General features: G+C 43.7%; 1 protein-coding gene across 1 annotated transcript in view; it reads right to left on the bottom strand.

Moving 5' to 3' along the window:
* ITFG2 (integrin alpha FG-GAP repeat containing 2) overlaps positions 1–18696 on the bottom strand; it is a 989737-nt gene that overhangs the window by 238846 nt on the left and 732195 nt on the right. The gene's annotated exons all lie outside the window — the stretch shown is intronic.

The following is an 18696-nucleotide window of genomic DNA, read 5'->3' as shown; positions in this document are numbered from 1 at the left end:
TCAGACAATCTGTTTAGAAACCAGTTGTCCTTTTTGCTTACTTTTGTAGGAAATGAACAGCTGTTCAGCTTTCCTGAAGGATTTGTTCCTTTTCAAGTAGTATCTGAGGTGTTTGTTTACATCCAGAGTATACAAAATGCTCTCTCCCTCATTCTTGGGTTCCAGGTAAAACACAGGGAGTTTAATGGATTGACTCAATGTAAACTATGTGACCACTTTTAGGCATGAAAGTCAGATATGTACTTAAAAGAAACCCTTTCATTTTGAAGGAGAAGGCAGGGTGAGCTCACCATAAGGGCTTGTTACTTGGACACTCTTCGAGCAGACATCAGAGCAATAAGGAAGACAGTGTTTCATGTCATAAACCATAATTCCACTTCAATAGCTGGTTCATATGGAGCAATGGTTAGCTTTTCAAGCACAAAACTGAGATCCCGCAGGAGCCAGCTGTTTTCCAAGACAACAAATAAAAAACTGCTTAGCGTGAGGACAGGTAAAAAAGGATGAGGGATCTAAGGGCAGACAAGCAGAGATGGTTAATGAATTTTTATGGAAGAGTATGCTAAGGCAGAGGGCTATAACTCATGCAAATATTCTAACACAAGAGGTACCTTGGCCTAAAACGGATCCAGGTTCTTAGAAAGACACTAACTAGAAAACCTCTTCCACTTACTCATATATGGCTTTCTAGAAACAGATCTTCTAGATTCCCTTGGTATGTTTTGCAAATCTTCCAAAAACAGGTGCCTAAAAGGAATTAAAACTCCATCATCCAGGCACTCAAATGTAGAGTTTCAAAATGGAGTTGTATCAAACAACCCCTGTGTTATGTGAGTAGATCTAGTACGTATGGGAGTTTGTGGTAATTACTCTTCTCCAGACTGAAAAGAAAGGAGAACCACTGTTGCTTGGGTCAAAAAGGAATTACCACTATCTTTGATAAGGTGTTTTGGACCTTCAGAATAATTCTGGAAAGAAGCCAAGTCTGCATTGGGAAGATTTTGGGTCCCCCACTGAAGTAACTCCCTTTTCACAAAAGTTAGCAATGGAACTTGAAAACTCAGTGATTGCTGGTGTTCTGACCACACTGATTTAAGCAACCTTTAAAATTTCCTCATTTGAAGCCTGGCTAACAAAATCATGATTACAGAAGCCACGAATCCTAATATCTGGAGATACACTCTGGTGGAAACTAGACTCTAACTGAATAAGTTTGGAAAGAGTTCTCTCTACAGAGCTACTTCATCCAGAGGAAGAAAGACTCTTCCAATGGAAGTGTCTAAGAGGTTTCCCCAAGAAAACTAGCCTGTGGGAAGGAACAAAAGAAGATTCTGGCAAATTTAAATAAAATCTCAACTTGATGAGAAGGTTCCTGACAAAATTCAAGGAATTCTGACAGTTGATAAAACAGTCTGAATATACAAGACAGTTGTCCAATTATGGAAATATATGAATGCGTCGAAGTCTGCAATATGCAATTACTGGGGTCAGACACTTTGTAAATACCCATGGTGTGGTAGATAACCCAAATGGTAAGACAAAGAATGGATAGTGAAATCCAAGTCCACAGAAACTTAAGGAACGCCTGAACTGTTTGCAAACAGGGATATGGTGAAAGGCATCCTTCAGGCCCAGAGTTATCATGTACTCAACAGAAAGGATAAGAGGTAACAAGGTTTGCTGAGATAGCCCCCCAGACAACATGTCATCAAAATTGGGGGAAAAGATGCGTATTGGCTTGCTGGTTGAGGGGAGAGTACCCTGGGAAAGAGGAAGGGACTGCCACTGCCATCTGTACCCTAGCTGGATTACTCTCAGGACCCAGTTGTCTAAGATTATCTGATTCCAAAGAGGAAGGCGAAGCTGTAAGAGTGGTGAGCAGCTTTAAAGAACTGCCAAAGTGGGGGGGGTGCGAAGAGGTAGAAGTGGCATATAGTCATTGAGACGTTTTGGGCTGCATCTGATTTTGGGAAGTTCCCCCTTTTTTGTAGTGTTTTCCTGCCACGTTTACTGAGGTTCTTTTTATTTTTTCCCTGCTCAGGTAGTTTGTTTTGCTTTTTAACAAAGGACCCAGAACTGAAGGGAATGTCTTCTTAAAACTGGCAAAGGGTTGGGGTGGGAGCTGAAAAAATTGGAAAAAAAAACTTGTATCGCCTTTCCCTGTCACTTCACACTTTTTGAATAATTCAGCAGCACAAGGGGCAAGAGGAACATCTTTTTCTCAACAGGACAATTAAGAATTTCAGACTTTACATGTTCAGAAATATTTTGAGAACACATCCAAGCAAATCTTCTCTTAAAAGAACTTACTTAAGATTACAGCCCTAAAAAGAACACGATCAGTGTCATAAGACGTGGCTAATAACTCAGGAAGCAGACCCAATGAGAAAATTTAAACAGGTTTTGGAATCAGAACCAGGCAGATTGGAGGAGAAGTTCCTAGTATTTTTAAAATTAGCCAACAAAAATCTACGGATGTGAGCTTGACAGTTTAAAATACTAAAAGCCACAGCAAAGGAAGAATACCTTTTTGCCATATTTCTCAAAGAATTTCCTGCCCTTATCAAAAGAAACACCATTAGTCAAACCAAACAGTTTAGCAGAATAATAATTATATCCAGAAATTACAGCAGGACCTGCCTTAATATTAGTCATCAGATACTTGTGAAACTGAGGGACTTTATATTTGTTAGGATATCTGGATGTAGGAGCTTGAGTATCAGGCATACTGCCAGCTGTTAAGTAAACATCCTCCAGAGCTTCTAAAATATGAGGAACGGCTGCTGGCCAAGGTAAATCCAACTGTAACAGGTCGTAAAAGGTCCTCTGATAGGAAGGAATTTCAGTCGATTCCCAATGAAACATTCTGACATTTTAACAGACTCACAAAAGGAAATGGGTTTCTGAAGGGAAATCTGAAGAGAAACTTTGCTCAGAGACAGAATGTTCTGGGGCAGAACAAATATTAGATTTAACATACTCTTCCTCCTGTCCCTCTTCATCTAACAGGGATTTAGAGTCAGAAATGGAGGGAAACCTCTTTCCTTTTGTGTCAGAAGGAAAGGAAGAAGGGTTTAACATATTAAAAGCAAACATCAAGCCCTTAGTAAATCCCAGTAAATCTTCCCTTAACAAGGAAAGGTAGGCAGAAAAAGCAATGTTTTTAGATTTTTGTTTCCTTTTCCTAGGAAAATGCCAGAACTCTTACCAACCTAAGCTAAAGGCACTAGCCCAGAGTTCAGGCGCTCTATCCCTGTTATGAGGTACAGTTGGAACTGTTCCCTTTCTCAAAACTGACAAGAGTGGTTCTCCCTTTCCTGGTGAGGATGACCTAACATTCAATGGCTGAAAAGAACCTTGTCTGTCGTTGCTGGTCTGGATGCTATAAGACAGGGACTAGTTGCACAAGATGGAAGGTCCAAAAACTGGCTTTACCCACTGCAGAGTCACTGTTCCATGGCTGAGGAGCTAAGGGAGCCGACACTACTTCCAGCTCTTTACTCAGCTTTTTCTTCTTGTGAGAGGAAAGGGAAGAACAGAGGAAAGACTGGAGACTGCACAATGTTCGAGCTGAAAATGAATCCTGAGCACTTGATAGCAGAATCAGTAAGCAATGGAAACCCTTCGTGACAGAAAAAGATGCTACACCACTACGCACAAAAAGAAGATGTCCTTGTCGAGCTTACATAAAAAGCAATAATTCCTAAGAAAAGACAATTTACTTCAGAAACTACCGTTTTCACAGAAAAACAATATATAATAGGCATGGAAGGTATTATTCCCCGAAGGGTACTTATCTGTCCATACTGAAAGAAAAATAACAAGCATTAGTTTGACAAAGCCCGCAGTCCAAACATACTTCAGTGGAAAGAAAGTTCTGAAACTTTTGGTGCTCTAACCACTCCTTTTATATGGCTTTTCTTAAGCCTTCCTGTGGTTAGGACAAGTAGTAGGAACCCTAACGCCTTGAAAAATGAGCTAGTGGTCACATCCTAGGCAGGATACAATCCCATTTAGCTTTGGCTACTGCAACAGTGATCAGATCATTATGTTGAATATCAATGTTTAGATACCATGAAGGTAATTGTCCACGCAATAGAAGGTATGCAAGAAATCAATCCATTTACAAAAACAGGTACAGCAGTTTATGGTGGCAGCTATGACCGAGGCAAAACCAGAAGTCTGAAAGGGGATACTCTGAAGGATAGGCCACATTTTCAGCAGAAGCTTAAGAAAGACTTTACAACCATGCACAACCAAGCAAACAAGTAAAATGAACCACACTACAATAATTGTGAAATCTGGTTCAGGAGCAGAATACATTTATATACACATGGATACAAACAATGAACCATTCATTATGCTAAACAGATACGTTAAAAATAATCGAGTGAGTTTATCACTCTGCATTAACCTACAAGTATTAGCCACATAAGAGGAATAAAAAAATAATCTGATCATACTGTCAAATGTACAAACTGTTACACCATAACTTTGACAACCAGACTTGCCTAAGGTTTATGTTTATAAGCTACATTTAGAAAGTCATGGGCACTAGTCCAGTATACTCCTTATGATTAGTTAGCTTTGTTGAAATAACAGCCCCCAGAAAGAGGAGTGGGTTAGAAAAAAAATTAGATGGGGGCTAGGGACCTTCTGTTTGCACTTCCCCCTTTTGGTGCTGCTTTAGTTGACACACTAGTATCCCTGACAAGTAGGAGGTGGGAATCACAAACTACCAAACAGCAGGTGCTTGGAAGAGTTCAGCTGTCATTCACCCTGCAGGAACTGCCCCCTTTTCCCCATCAATGCTAAGTTACTTAGGATTAAGTGTCTTGTACTACTGGACTTGCTTTGTACTGTTAACCTGGCATTTACAATGGAGACCTAACTGGATGACAACTGTAGACCTCAATTTCCAGCATTCATTCCTGTAGCGCACCATGTTATTCACTGCCCTAGGCAAAGAGGTATCAGCAGTGGTATAGCCATGTCATGATGATGATCATCACCTTCAACCCCCCTTTTCCCATTTTTCTACACAGGTTTGAGGTGTCATGTCAACTGCTGCCATCTCCAATGCCATTCTCCTCTCTTCTTTGACACTCATGCCTGACTGTCTCAGGTCATCCCTCACACAATCCAGCCATCTCTTTGCTGGACATGTTTGTCTTACCTTCTTCCTGTCTGTCCCAAATCTTCTTCACCAGATTGTCTTCTGCTTTTCTGCAAATGTGCCCAAACCACCATAATCTGTTCTCGTTGACCTTTTCTGCAATTGAAGCTTCTTCGGCTTTTGCTCTTATGTCCTCATTTCTTTGACTGTCCCACAGTGTACATCCTACCACTCATATTAGGCATGTCATCTCCATCACCTCCAGTTTCCTCAATTGCTCTGCTTTTACTGCCCAGGTTTCTGTACCATACAGTAGTACTGGTCGCACTCCTGTTTTGTACACCTTACTTTTCAGCTTCTTTGGCAATCTTCTGTCATATACTACCCCTGACACTCTATGCCAGTTGGCAACAGCCCCTCTGATTCTAGCTTTGACCTCCTCATTCAGCCTTCCCTTCTCAACCACCCCTCCAGATACCTGAAGCTGTTAATCTGTTTCACTATTTTCCTTTCCATCTCAATCCTCAACGTCTTCTGATTTCCCGTTTGCTGACATTGTATGTCTTTCGGCTTATCCCGGTTAGGTGTCGCCACTGCGGAACTCTGGTCTGCTAATGACTGGCAGTTGATTTTTATGGTGCCGAGTTGCCAGCCCGATGCCCAACCTTCAAAGAAGGCACACCCACTACCACTGTTTTATCTGTACTCATTTTCATCCCATGTGCCCTCAGTTTTGGATTCCATTCCCCTATCCTTTGTTGAAGTTCTTGCTCAGAGTCTGCCTGTAATGCCAAATTGTCTGCATACAGAAACTTTGCTGATCTGTCCCATCCAACCTGTTTGCTAAATTAGTCCATCATCAGTATGAACAGTAGTAGGCTCAGAGCTGAACCCTGATGCAGATGCATTCCCACTGGGCACCCCTCTGTCAGGCCAGATAGTGTTCATACTTGAGTCATTAGGTCCTTGTCCATAGCCTACACTAATTCTACCATTGCTTCTGTGACTTTGAACCACCACAGGACTGCCCCAAATCAGCTTTCTTGGGACCTTGTCAATGCTTTCTCCAAGTCTAGGAATGCCAAGTTGGACTCTTTCCTCCTCACCTCTATCTTCTTTTCAACTATCTGTCTCACTGCAAACATTGGGTCAGTTGTACTGCATCCTGCTCTGAATTTGAACTGCTCATCTCCCACATTAGTTTCTACTACTCTGCATATTAATTTAACAGTTAGTCTCTCCAGAACGTTCACGCAATGCGAAAGGAGTCCGATACCGCCATATTGCCCAGAGGTGTGTATGTCCCCTTTGTTCTTGAACACTGGCACTAGTATGCTTATTCTCCAGTTATCTGAGATATGCCTTTCTCTCCATACTGTTATAAGTACCCTCAGGAGCCATTCTCCCCTATCTCACCTAACATCTTTATCATATCTGCTGTGACTTCATCAGAGCCTGCTGCTTTCCCTGGCTTCATTTTCCTTAGTGCTGTTTTTAATTCTTCTATAGTGGGCTCCTCTTCCTCTCTCATCATAAGCTGTCTCAGGGGCAGTACAGCTTCTGTGTGGTATTCTTAATTCAGCAGCTGCTGCATGTACTCCTTCCATCTGCCTTTGATGTCTTGTGTACTGGTGAGCATGTTGTTGCTGGCATCCCTTATGAAAGGCGTCTGATGTTTGTTTGTGTCTTTCGACTTTTCCCGGTTAGGGGTCGCCACAGCGGAACTCCGGTCCGCTAATGATTGGTAGTTGATTTTTATGTGCCGAGTTACCAGCCCTGATGCATAACCTTCAACGAAGGTACGCCCATTCACGCATGTCTCCACGTAGAAGACACTCTAGCTGAGAATCGAACCGGACAGAGTCTTACTGAGAGGCGACAACGCTGCCGCAGCACCACCACCACGGGAAAGGCGTCTGATGATATTCTTGATGATTCGGTCTTTGCCTTGCAATTGGATATAATTTCTTTGTACCATCTACACACTCACTTTCCAGAAGCTGGTAGAGTGCCTCTGATCCTTGTTCTTTGCTACTGCAACTTCTTTCTAACGCTTTCTGTTAGCCAACCAGTATTCCTTCCTAGCCTGGTCCATCTTTTCTATCATCCACTTTTTTTCCTGCACTGCTTCCTTCTTTTGATGACTTCCTGGACTTCTGCACTCCACCACAAGCTTTCCATACGAACCTTATTTCTATACCTGGCTCAGCCGCATACCTGTTCTGTAGTCGTCACACATGCTGCTTTGAGCTGCTGCCATTCTTCTTAACTCCACCCATTTCCTCATTCTCTTGAGGTGCTATACCCCTGAGCAATTCCTTGAACTGTTGTGCTTTCTCTCAAGTCATCTTACAGGCCTTCAGCCTGGTCTCTGTTGACCTTAGAGTCTTCTCTAAGTCATGTATTTTAGATATAATTCTGAGATAACCCAGATGACTGCTGGAAGTACACACTCCTCCCGGCATGTCCTTTTGCAGATTTCTCATAGTGTACCATTCACGAGGATACCTGGGAGCAATTCTGCAGATATTACAAGATCTTCTCACTGACCTGTGCACGAGGGCCAAAGATGATTAATCCTGTGAGACTACTTGCAATGGAACTTCTAAATCTCATGGAAAATTTTGGCTTCATTCAAGTAGTCAAAACTGCTATCCATAAATCTGTCTGCTCACTAAATATGGTTTTCCAACCTGGTCTGAAGACCAGGGACATGGTAATAGAACTAGTCTCTTAAACTGTATTATCACCTTGTTCACTTCAGGGTGGGGCCCATACTGGATTTGTCACACAATAATGAGCTGGTTCACTGTAGGAAACTAAGTAATACTGACTGTAGAGCAATGCTGAGTACAATGAATCAGCTATGAAGGTGATCAGTGCAAACAATCCATATTTTTTTCCTATGTCCTTTAGCCCCTATGCCTGGTGACCGTCAAGTCTCCTAATCAGATTCTGCCCATTTGTTGTGCCATACAAAGGAATTGCCCCAATACACCATGAGACAAGAGCCATCTGGACGGGCTGCCATACAGGCAGCTAGGAGGGTTGCCTCTCCCTTCACTGACATCCCAGCAATAAGAGTGTCTGCATGGCCTAACCAAACTAAGTGTGTGTGTGTGTGTGTGTGTGTGTGTGTGTGTGTGTGTGTGTGTGTTGGTGGGGATTTCAAGCTATCTGCATCACTATGAGAAATGACAAAGCCTTGCTCCCTATGAGACCATAATGCTTATGCACTCACTAATGAAGGCTTATACTATGGTATAGCTTGGTAAGTGGAAGGCCTGAACCCAGTATATGCATCACAACTCTGCCACTCTTTCAAGGAACTGTGGCTGCAACAATCCTGATCCGGCCCACCATTTCACCAGCGCAGGTATGCCCATCCTCTCCTGACAACTCCTTCAAGTGCCTGAGCACCTAATCCGATTTGGGACATCCATAGTCAGGACTTTAACCCTCTATGCTACTGACGCTGGAAATGTAGATAATCCAGCTTTGTCATTTACTGCCTATAATGCAAATGTGATGGGTGTCCCCAGCCTTTCAAGCCAGCTTGTGTACATCCCACTTGTACTTCTTGAGTGAACCATGAGTTGCTTGTGAGGTCTATGTCTGTGAAGGACAGACTTAGTTTGGATGCTCATTATCCTGCACACCAAATGGAGATTCAGAGATTCCACATGAAAAGGTTATATTCCTCCAGTGACAACTCTGCTCCATCAAGGTTATATTCCTCCAGTGACAACTCTGCTCCATCAAGGTTATACTCCTCCAGTGAGAGCTCTGCGATATCATGGTTATATTCCTCCAGTGAGAGCTCTGCTCCATCAAGGTTATATTCCTCCAGTAACAACTCTGCTCCATCAAGGTTATATTCCTCCAGTAACAACTCTGCTCCATCAAGGTTATATTCCTCCAGTAACAACTCTGCTCCATCAAGGTTATATTCCTCCAGTAACAACTCTGCTCCATCAAGGTTATATTCCTCCAGTAACAACTCTGCTCCATCAAGGTTATATTCCTCCAGTGACAGCTTTACTCCATCAAAGTTATACTCCTCCAGTGAGAGCTCTGCTATATCATGGTTATATTCCTCCAGTGAGAGCTCTGTTACATCATGGTTATATTCCTCCAGTGAGAGCTCGGCTCCATCAAGGTTATATTCCTACACTGAAAGTTCTGCTCCATCAAGGTTATATTCCTACAGTAAGAGCTCTGTTCCATCATGGTTATATTCCTCCAGTGAGAGCTCTACTCCATCAAGGTTATATTTGTCCAGTGAGAGCTCTGCTCCATCATGGTTATATTCCTCCAGTGAGAGCTCTGCTCCATCATGGTTATATTCCTCCAGTGAGAGCTCTGCTCCATCATGGTTATATTCCTCCAGTGAGAGCTCTGCTCCATCATGGTTATATTCCTCCAGTGAGAGCTCTGCTCCATCATGGTTATATTCCTCCAGTGAGAGTTCTGCTCCATAATGGTTATATTCCTCCAGTGGGAGTACTGCAAGTCACCTAGCAGCAGCAGTCTTCTGCATGGTGGACAAGCTGTACAACCTGACCTCTCTTACAGTGGTAGAGTATCTCCATCCTCTCAAAGTGAGGATACTGCACACTTTTTCAAACAGGAAAGGTTGCTTCAGTAAGGAGATTAGCACCCCTCCCCATTATGCTACCATGGTGCACTGCAGTGCATCTTATGTCAATATCCTGTGATTTGTTGGGTGAGTTTCATCACACAAACGAAGATGAGGTTATTAATCTGGTATCGCATTCTATCGTATCTACTGTGACCTGCAGTCTAGTCTAATGAGGTTATTTAAATCTGTCTTGATTCATTTATACCATTTATTTTCCAAATTGTCTATGTCTCACTGAGACATTTTTTTTTTATCTTTACTATAGGTGGTGTTGATAACCTCCATACTCAAAAAAGACTTCATTGGATCCACACATGTTGGAAAATTACCACCCAGTCCTTACCCTTTCCTTTATATAAAAAAAAAAATACAAAGTAATCTCCAAGCAGATAGATTCTCATTTGGCCTCCCAAGCCTATTTGACCCATGTCAGCTTGACTTCAGATCTGAAGTATAGCATGGTGGCAACCTTTATTCAGGTTTTAAGTGACCGCCATACATCATAACAGCAGAAATTATAATCCATCCTGATCCTCCTTGCTCTACTGCATTATCCTAAGTGCCTAGTACTACATGGTGGTTTTTCTGGGAACTGTCCTTGGTCAGATTTTTATTGACACCACTCAAAGCTGCTGGTTTCCATGATAATCTCCTCTGGTATCCATCTTCTTGTGCATGGAGAGCCACAGCCTTAATGCTGACACTACTGCTGCTCATGGCGTACATTCTGAAAGTTAGGAACATGTCACAGAATGACAATTCAACTTTACCTCTCCTTTACTCAAGAGTTTATGTCTCACTTTAGCGGTCATGAAAACTAGCCAGACTCCATCATTAAATGTATATCAGAAAGTCAACTGATGTGCACCATAGCCCTTACTGTATAGGGGGAACATCATCTGGAATTTGCTTCAAAGCTAAACGATGAACCTTGATGGTAGGCACATGCCAAAGGGCCGGGTATCTTCAGCTGTCAAAAACATCTTACTTTCATCTTAAGAATACTGCCCTGATCTGAAACCTTATTTTGTTATCAAACCTATTAATGGTGGCAAATGCACTGTCATTACCTTGCTCAGAGTAATCTAACATCCTTTATCTATATAGGGGCTTTTCATACCTGGTAATATTGAAGATGACCATATTTACGTACAGTTAAATCTTAAGCTATACTTTTAAACAGCATGTATAGTGTATGTATACCACTCAGACAAACTACTGGCAATTAAAGCTACTCTAAAGTTGAAGGGAAATGCACATGAAACTATAAAGGTAAAACAAGAAGTTATGTACTCACCATAACATTTGATGCATGTAGTCCGTCTCGCCTTACATTCTTACCCCTGGGTTCGGAGCTGAACCTCAGCTCCGACTCGGCTATGCTCTAGCTCTAAATCTTCAATTGGCTTGTGGCTAAGAGGTATCCCATCATGCAACAGGCCCATTCCCCAAATCTTGTTTGCTGCAAAAGCACACACACACATACTGAGAAGAAGAACAACCACAACCGAAAGGACCACTGACACCTACAGACTATACCTCCAGGTCCTCAAGGAGGGGGTGGGGGTGGTGGGGTTAGTAAGAATGGAAGGCGAGATGGACTAAATACATCGAATGTTATGGTGAGTACATAACTTCTTGATGTTATGTAGTCCAATCTCACCTTCATTCTTACCCCTGGAACACCGTCCCTAGCACCTTGACCTTGGGTGGCTCAGTGAAAAATACTCTTGAGCACTGTGGAACCAAAGGAAGATCTGCTTCTAGAGACCAGATCTAATTTGTAGTGACTAATAAAAGTATGAGGCAAAGCCCATGTTGCTGCTGCACAAATATCATCCATAGACATCCTAGCCTGAAATGCAGTAGAGGTAGCCACAGATCGTGTAGAATGAGCCTTCACTTTAAAGGGTAATTTTTTGCCATTGGAACCCTAAATAAATGAGATGCAATTGGAGATCCAGCAAGACAAGGTTACTTTAGCGACAGCAACCCAAGTCTAATGTCTGAAAACGAGACAAACAGTTGATCTTTTGGTTTCCTGTTTTTGGCTCGCTGCTCTCATTTTGGGCTTCTTGGTACATTTGGAGTGCTTTCTCTTGGTTTTTAATAGTTGATCTGATTTCCTGAAATCTTTTGTCCTATGTAAATAGAAACACAATTGTCTATGAACGTCTAGCTGATGAAACTTAAATTCTGCCTTGTTAGAAAATTCAGGAAAAAACATAGGCAACTCAATGGATTGGTTGAGACTGACAACAGAAGCAACCTTTGGAATAAAAAGACCCTGTCTTTGTGAAACACCAAATAAGGTGGCTTAATCGATAAAGCTTGGAGCTCAGAGACCCACCTAGCTGAAGTTATGGCTACCAACAATACTGTCTTCCATGACAAGAATTTTATGTTGCACGTAGCTGCGGGCTCAAAGGGAGCCAAAGTGAGCTTCTGTAAAACAAAATTGAGGTCCCATGGCATTACTGGATCAAAGATTGGAGGTCGGAGTAACACTGTCCCTTTGAAAAAGGCCTATGAGCCATTAGGTTGGGCTCATTAGCAATGTGAAAGGTAGAAATCGCTGCCAACTGCACTTTAATGGTTGCTGCAGCTGATCCCTGACTGAACAGTTGAGAAAGAAATTCTAATATTCCCGAAATAGGAGCTGTATAAGGATCAATATGTCTTTCATGAGCCCAAATGGAGAATCTCTTCCACTTACTGGAATAAATCTTCCTGGTAGAAGGCTTGTGGGAAAAAGACAGAATGTGGACCACTTCCGGGGAAAAATCATGAAGCCTGACTAGGGAACGGAACTGGAGCAGCCAAGCTGTCAACTTGAGGGTCTGGATGGAGGGATGGAATTGTCCTGACATATGAGTCAGCAGATCTGGATCTGGGTCCAGAATCCAGGAATCATCCATTAGATAGGGTTGAAGGAAGGGAAACCAAATTTGACAAGGCCAATGTGGGGCAATCAGGATCATTTTGCTTCCCAATGACTGTGCTTTCTGAATTACCTTTGATATCAGAGGAAACGGTGGAAAGGCATAGAGAAGACTGGAGGGCCAATTGTGAACCAGAGTGTCCCTGGGTGTATCCACCTCCTGGGGGATAAGGGTGAAGTAGCTGCTGCATTTGGCATTGAGGGGGCTGGAAATAGATCGCAGCAAGGTTGACCCCATCTGCGGAATATCTTCTCCACAAGATATTTGTTCATGGACCACTCATGAGGCATTAGGATAGCTCTGCTCAGCCTGTCGGCAATCACGTTGGACTTCCCCGGTATATGTGTTGCAACTAGAAAGTGTTGGGAAGACACCGCCCACTGCCAAAGTGCCTCTCTGCAAAGGGGGTATGATTTGGTTCCTCCTTGTTTGTTCAGATACCATACCACTGACATGTTGTCTGAGTGCATTGCAATTGTCCCTAAAGGGAGAAAGCTCTGAAGTGCTTGTAACACTAATAGCACTGCTCTCATCTCCAAGACATTGGTATGCAAACGGGTCTCATGATCCTGCCACATGCCTTGGACTGTCCTGCTGAGATAATGCCCCCCAACCCAATATGGGAGGCATCTGTGGTCACCGTGGCAACTGGAGAAGATGATAAAAAAGGCTTGCCCATGTTGAGATTGCTGGCCTGAAGCCACCAGCGTAGATCCTGCTTGCACTTGTCCGTAATCAGAATAGAATGGGAGAGTGGAAGATACTGTAGTGACCACTGGGCGAAAAGCAGCCACTAAGGAACCCTGATGTGTAGTCTGGCAAGGGGAACTAGCATGATCGTGGCAGCCATGGTCCCTATTAACTTGAGGACCACTTTTGCCTTGACCTTCCTCAATGGTAGTAAGGCATAGACCTGCTGTTGTAGAGCCTGAATTCTCTCTTCTGGTAAGAAGTCCCTCATGAGCACTGCATCTAGTTCGGCGCCGATAAAAATGACACGCTATGAGGGCAACAAGGCAGATTTTTCCCCAATTTAGAGTAATCCCTAACCTTTGGCACAGTGTAATGGTGGCGTCCCTGGTCTGTAACAGTAGATGTCTGGTGGTGGCAGAAAGGAGCCAGTCATCCAGGTACGGAAACAACTGGAATCCCTGACGTCTCAAGTGAGCCGTTACCACTGCCATGCATTTGGTGAACACCCTGGGGGCTGTGGTGAGACCAAAGGGCAGGGTGCGAAACTGAAAATGACTGGATCCCAGTCGGAAGCGTAGATGACTTCTTGATGCCCTGTCCATCTTGATATGGTAGTAAGCATCTTTGAGGTTGATGGAGCACATCCACACATCTTTCCCTAACAGAGGGAGTATTGACTGTAAGGTGACCATGCGGACCTTGGACTTTTGTACATGTAGGTTCAATCGGCTGAGATCCAAGATGGGTGTCAGGTCCCCTGTTCTTTTTGGCACCAAAAAGAATCTGGAGTAAGTCCCTAATCCTACTTGGTCTGTGGGGATAGGCTGGATGGCTCTCTTTGAAAGCAACTTTTTTATTTCTAAAGCTGCAGAATCCCTTTGACCGGGTGGAACATCTGGAATTCTCTTGATTGGCGTGGGAGGAGAAGAGAAGGGAATATGATAACCTCTGGAAATTATCTTTAAAACCCACTCATCTTGGGTGAAGTTTTGCCAGGTTTCTGGGAATAAAGAAATGCAACCCCCGACCAGCTCCAGAGACGCACAGTCGGGCCTCTTTTCAGGAGCTCTGGAAGCGAGAACCGCGAAAGGAATCACGGTCCCCCTGGTTATGAGGGTCTCCTCTGCCTCTAGGGCGGCATCTAGCTGAATTTCCACCCCCTCCCCTGCCTCTGAAGGGGGAATCCCTTTGTGTGTCCTGAAAAAACCTCTGCGACTTCCTGAACCACATTTTCTCACCCTTCTGGCCCTTGGGGTAAGGTCTAGAAGGCATGGAAAAACTTACTCCCACGGCAGACAGGGTTTTTCCTTCCTGCTCGCACCTAGTGAGAGTGTCCTTCACCTTGGTTCTGAACAATGATGAACCATCAAATGGGGCATTGGTGTACGTAGACTTGAAGGCCTCCGCGATGTTACACAGGTGCATCCAGGAGTGTCTCCTAAGAGCGACTCTGGAACCCGCTGCCCTGCTCACTCTGTTGGCTGAGTATGAGATCAGCCTCATGGAGGAGTTGGTAAGGGAATTTAGGGTAGACATCTGTGCATTGACCTTCTGTGCCACGGCATCAGAAAAGTTACCCTGTAGAGAATCTCCTAGCTCTTTTAGGAGATCTCTCTGGAGCCATGTAAAATGCATCAAGTAGTTCAGCGACCGCAGAGTAAAGGCCGTTGAGGTAAACACACACTTCCCATACCTGTCCATGGCCTGGGACTCCTTGTTAGGCGGATGGACGGTAGACGAAGTTTCAGCAAGTTCCTTCTTAGTGGCTGCTGCCACCACCATGGCATCTACTGGAACGTCTTTCATCAGATATTCCTTGTCTGTGGGAGTGGACAAAAATGTATTGGGTCTCCTAGGGACTGGTTCCACAGTGTCAGGAGTTTCCCACACCTTTCGACAGACGAGATCTAGTAGCTCATCGAAAGGGGGAGACACCCAAGAGGCAGAAGGTTGAGACCTGAAAGCCTTCAGGAACACCGACTCCTCATCAGAAGGGGATTTGGAGGGCTAGCTGCCTCTCTGCTTCAAGATCTCCAAGATATCTGAAAATGAGATATCTTCAGAAGATGACTTAGGGGACCCCTCTGACTCCTCGAGGTCGGTGTCCGACGTGAGAGACTCACCCGGAGAGTCGACGTGTTTCCTCTTACACAATCTCTTTCTGGCGGGCTCTTCAGGCAAAAACTCTGGGGAAACGTCAGAAAGTTGGGGACCACTCATGGAGGTATCCTGAGGCCTTGGGTCTCCGCTGTCCATGGATAGACGGTGATCTGAAACTGACACCGGTGCCGGAGGGGGAAGAGTGTTGGTTCCGTATGATGCAGCTGATGACCTGGCCAGCACGCTCCTCATAACCTTGAAGGCTGATTCCCCCGGCTCCGAAGGTCGACTAACCGTAGAGGATATGGTAGTAGCTCTCAGAGCTGAGGACTGAAGCAGATGTCGGGTCCAAGCTCACCCAAGCCAAAGCACCGAGAGGAAGGCTTGGAACTGATGAAGATCGATCCGAGCCCTCCCCCTCGGGTCCGACAGGGCCGGAGCGGAAATTGGAACAGAGAGGCCAGGCGAAGCTACTGGACCCGGCCTAACGGCACATGATGGAACCAACAACTCTGGCTCCGAAGGCCGAGAAAGGCTCAGAGGAGGAACAACAAAAGATAAGGGGGCCATAGTCTCCGGAGCCGACTGGGTCGAAGCCGAAATCAATTTGGCCAGCACCGATGACTGAAGCAGTTTCTTCACGACTCTATCAACATCCTCATCAGAAAGGGACCTCTAGGACCTGGAAGATATAGTTGGAGATTTGGATCTCCCTACAGAGGAAGACTGACGTGAAGGAGAACCCAGTCAAACAAATGGAGACCATCTCCGAACCAAAATATCCGTGACCAGCTCCGAAAGGCTGGGAGCCGATACAGGCTTAGTCAAAACACCATCTTCTGTCGGCACTGAAGCCAATGGAGCCAAAGAAGGAGAAGCTGTTCTAACAACTTTCTCTGGCTGCTCCAAGGAAACAGACGGAGAGCGCTTCTCAGCAGTCTTTTTGTCCTTTTTAGCTGAAGAGGATATGGTACTGGAAGACTTAGCCAAGTCTTCCTCAAAGGAGTGTTTAAGCAGTCCTTTCAGGATGAGCTTGTTCTTCCTCTCCTGTAGCACGCGGGGCTGAAGGAATGACAAAACAAGCAGGACTCTTGGAGGTGAATAGCCCCCAAGCAATACACGCACACAGAGTGTCCATCAGTCAAAGACATTTTATTGTTGCATTCAATACACTTCTTAAAGCCCGAAGGCTTGTGTTCCTTAGACATGCTGTATAAGGAGTATACACACACACACACCCAAGCTGCAAAACCACACGTACACACAAAAAACCTAACTGAGCCCCACACGGAAAACTAGAGCTTCTAAATAAAACAGCCTAGTAACCGACAGGAACAAAAACTACAGGGAGGACTAGGTCCTCTAATTTAAATGGGCCTAACCTGGGGAAAAACAAAGGCAGGATAACACCACTATCAAATGACAAAGACACCAAATAAGTTGCAAATAACAGAAGCACAACTCAAAGAGACCACACGGAAAGCAATGGGGAGGACTAGGTCCTCTAACTGAAATGGGCCTAGCCCATGGGAAGAAAGGGAGTGGACGGGATACCAAAAAACGGCCAACGAAAAAGGCCACACAACCAGCCTAGAGAGACACACACACAGTAGCTATGAAAATAGCTTTTTTAGATCAACAATATCCAAACATTTTAGAAAAAAGTATACTTAGCCACGGCCAAAAGCGAGACCATGTCTGAGCGTAACGAGCAGCAAACAAGATCTGGAGAATGGGGCTGTTGCATGATGGAATACCTCTTAGCCACGAGCCAATTGAAGACTTCGAGCTAGAGTATGGCCGAATCGGAGCTGAGGTTCGGCTCCAAACCCAGGGGTAAGAATGAAGGTGAGATTGGACTACATAACATTTCTAGGTTTTGGATGAAAAAAAGCCTTATCCTTTCTAAACTATCTAACGAATAAACTTAGAATTACACAAATATTCTACACAGCTGAGGCAGACAATGACAAAAGAATAGAAACCAGACTGGAAGATTATAATGGCTTATTTGAAAGTAAAGTCTCATACTGATTATAATTTGAAATCAATACCACAGCCAAAACGGCGAATTCCATGCCACTTAAGAAGAATCATTAAATAAGATTTAATGAAATGACACAAAATGGTTACACTGTGAGAGAAACAAATACAAGTACTGTGGTTTAGGAATCACCCACACTATACCACCAAAGTCAAAACAACCCAATGAAAATAAATGTACACAAAACTATAAAGGCAAAATTATAGATTCTAAATGAAAAAAAAAATAATCTCTAAAAACCATAAGGTACATATCAATTTGAGCACAAAAAGGGAATTTGTCTAGGTTTAAAATAGCACGCAAGGACTGCCAGGTACCTAGAGGTGAATACCAGGCTAACTGCCCTGAATGGCCATTTTAAGCCTAGGCAATATCCCAAGGTCGGAAACTAACGCAGCGCCCTGTGTCTATGTGGTGAAGACTTACTTATAAGATAAGTCTTTTGATACATGGAACAAAATAATAAAGCTATAGAAAGACAGTGGCATGTCGCCCTTATAACTGATGAAAGAATAATGAAGTTAAACTGAGCAAACCTTTTACTAAGCTTCATGGGTTCATATGTCTGTACTAAGCTAATGACTACGTGGACCTTTTAAGACTAGCCATGCATCTTAAATCTCTGACAAGTTCTGGTACACTTGATAAGTGCAAGCAGGGATTTGGGAGATGAAAAATGTACCTGCTGCTTGTGTACATTAGAAGCAACGGTGCCAAACTAGGGATGAATTTCCTGTTCCCCATTATGTATTATGATATCATTAGTTAGAGCTATTCATAGAAAGTGATAGGTGTTTCAACACGGTTTAAGAAGATACAAAATAAGACTTCTCTGGGTGAGATTTGCTGTATAATTCTTTTACAACATCCTAGAGCAAGCAATATAAGGGATACAGAATGCAAGAAATTATAATTATCCATTGTTTCACTCTCCAATTATTCCCTTAATCCAGGAAAAATCAAATGGGTCTGTGCGGACATTCAGTTGGTAAAAGGCAGAGAAATTAGTCCAAGATGAGGTGTCAATTCAACAACACACAGAGACACACACACACACACACACACAAACACACACCATCACCAATGAGGGGAGGGGCATCTTTATTCTCTGCTTTCATACAACAGTCAGACAAAATGCCATACTTGCAACATGACTACA

This window comes from Protopterus annectens, chromosome 11.part0, assembly GCF_019279795.1.
Source record: "Protopterus annectens isolate FY-2018-M chromosome 11.part0, PAN1.0, whole genome shotgun sequence".
NCBI classification, from domain to species: domain Eukaryota; kingdom Metazoa; phylum Chordata; order Ceratodontiformes; family Protopteridae; genus Protopterus; species Protopterus annectens.
The sequence above is the reverse complement of the archived record's forward strand: the minus strand, read 5'-3'. Positions and strand labels throughout refer to the sequence as shown.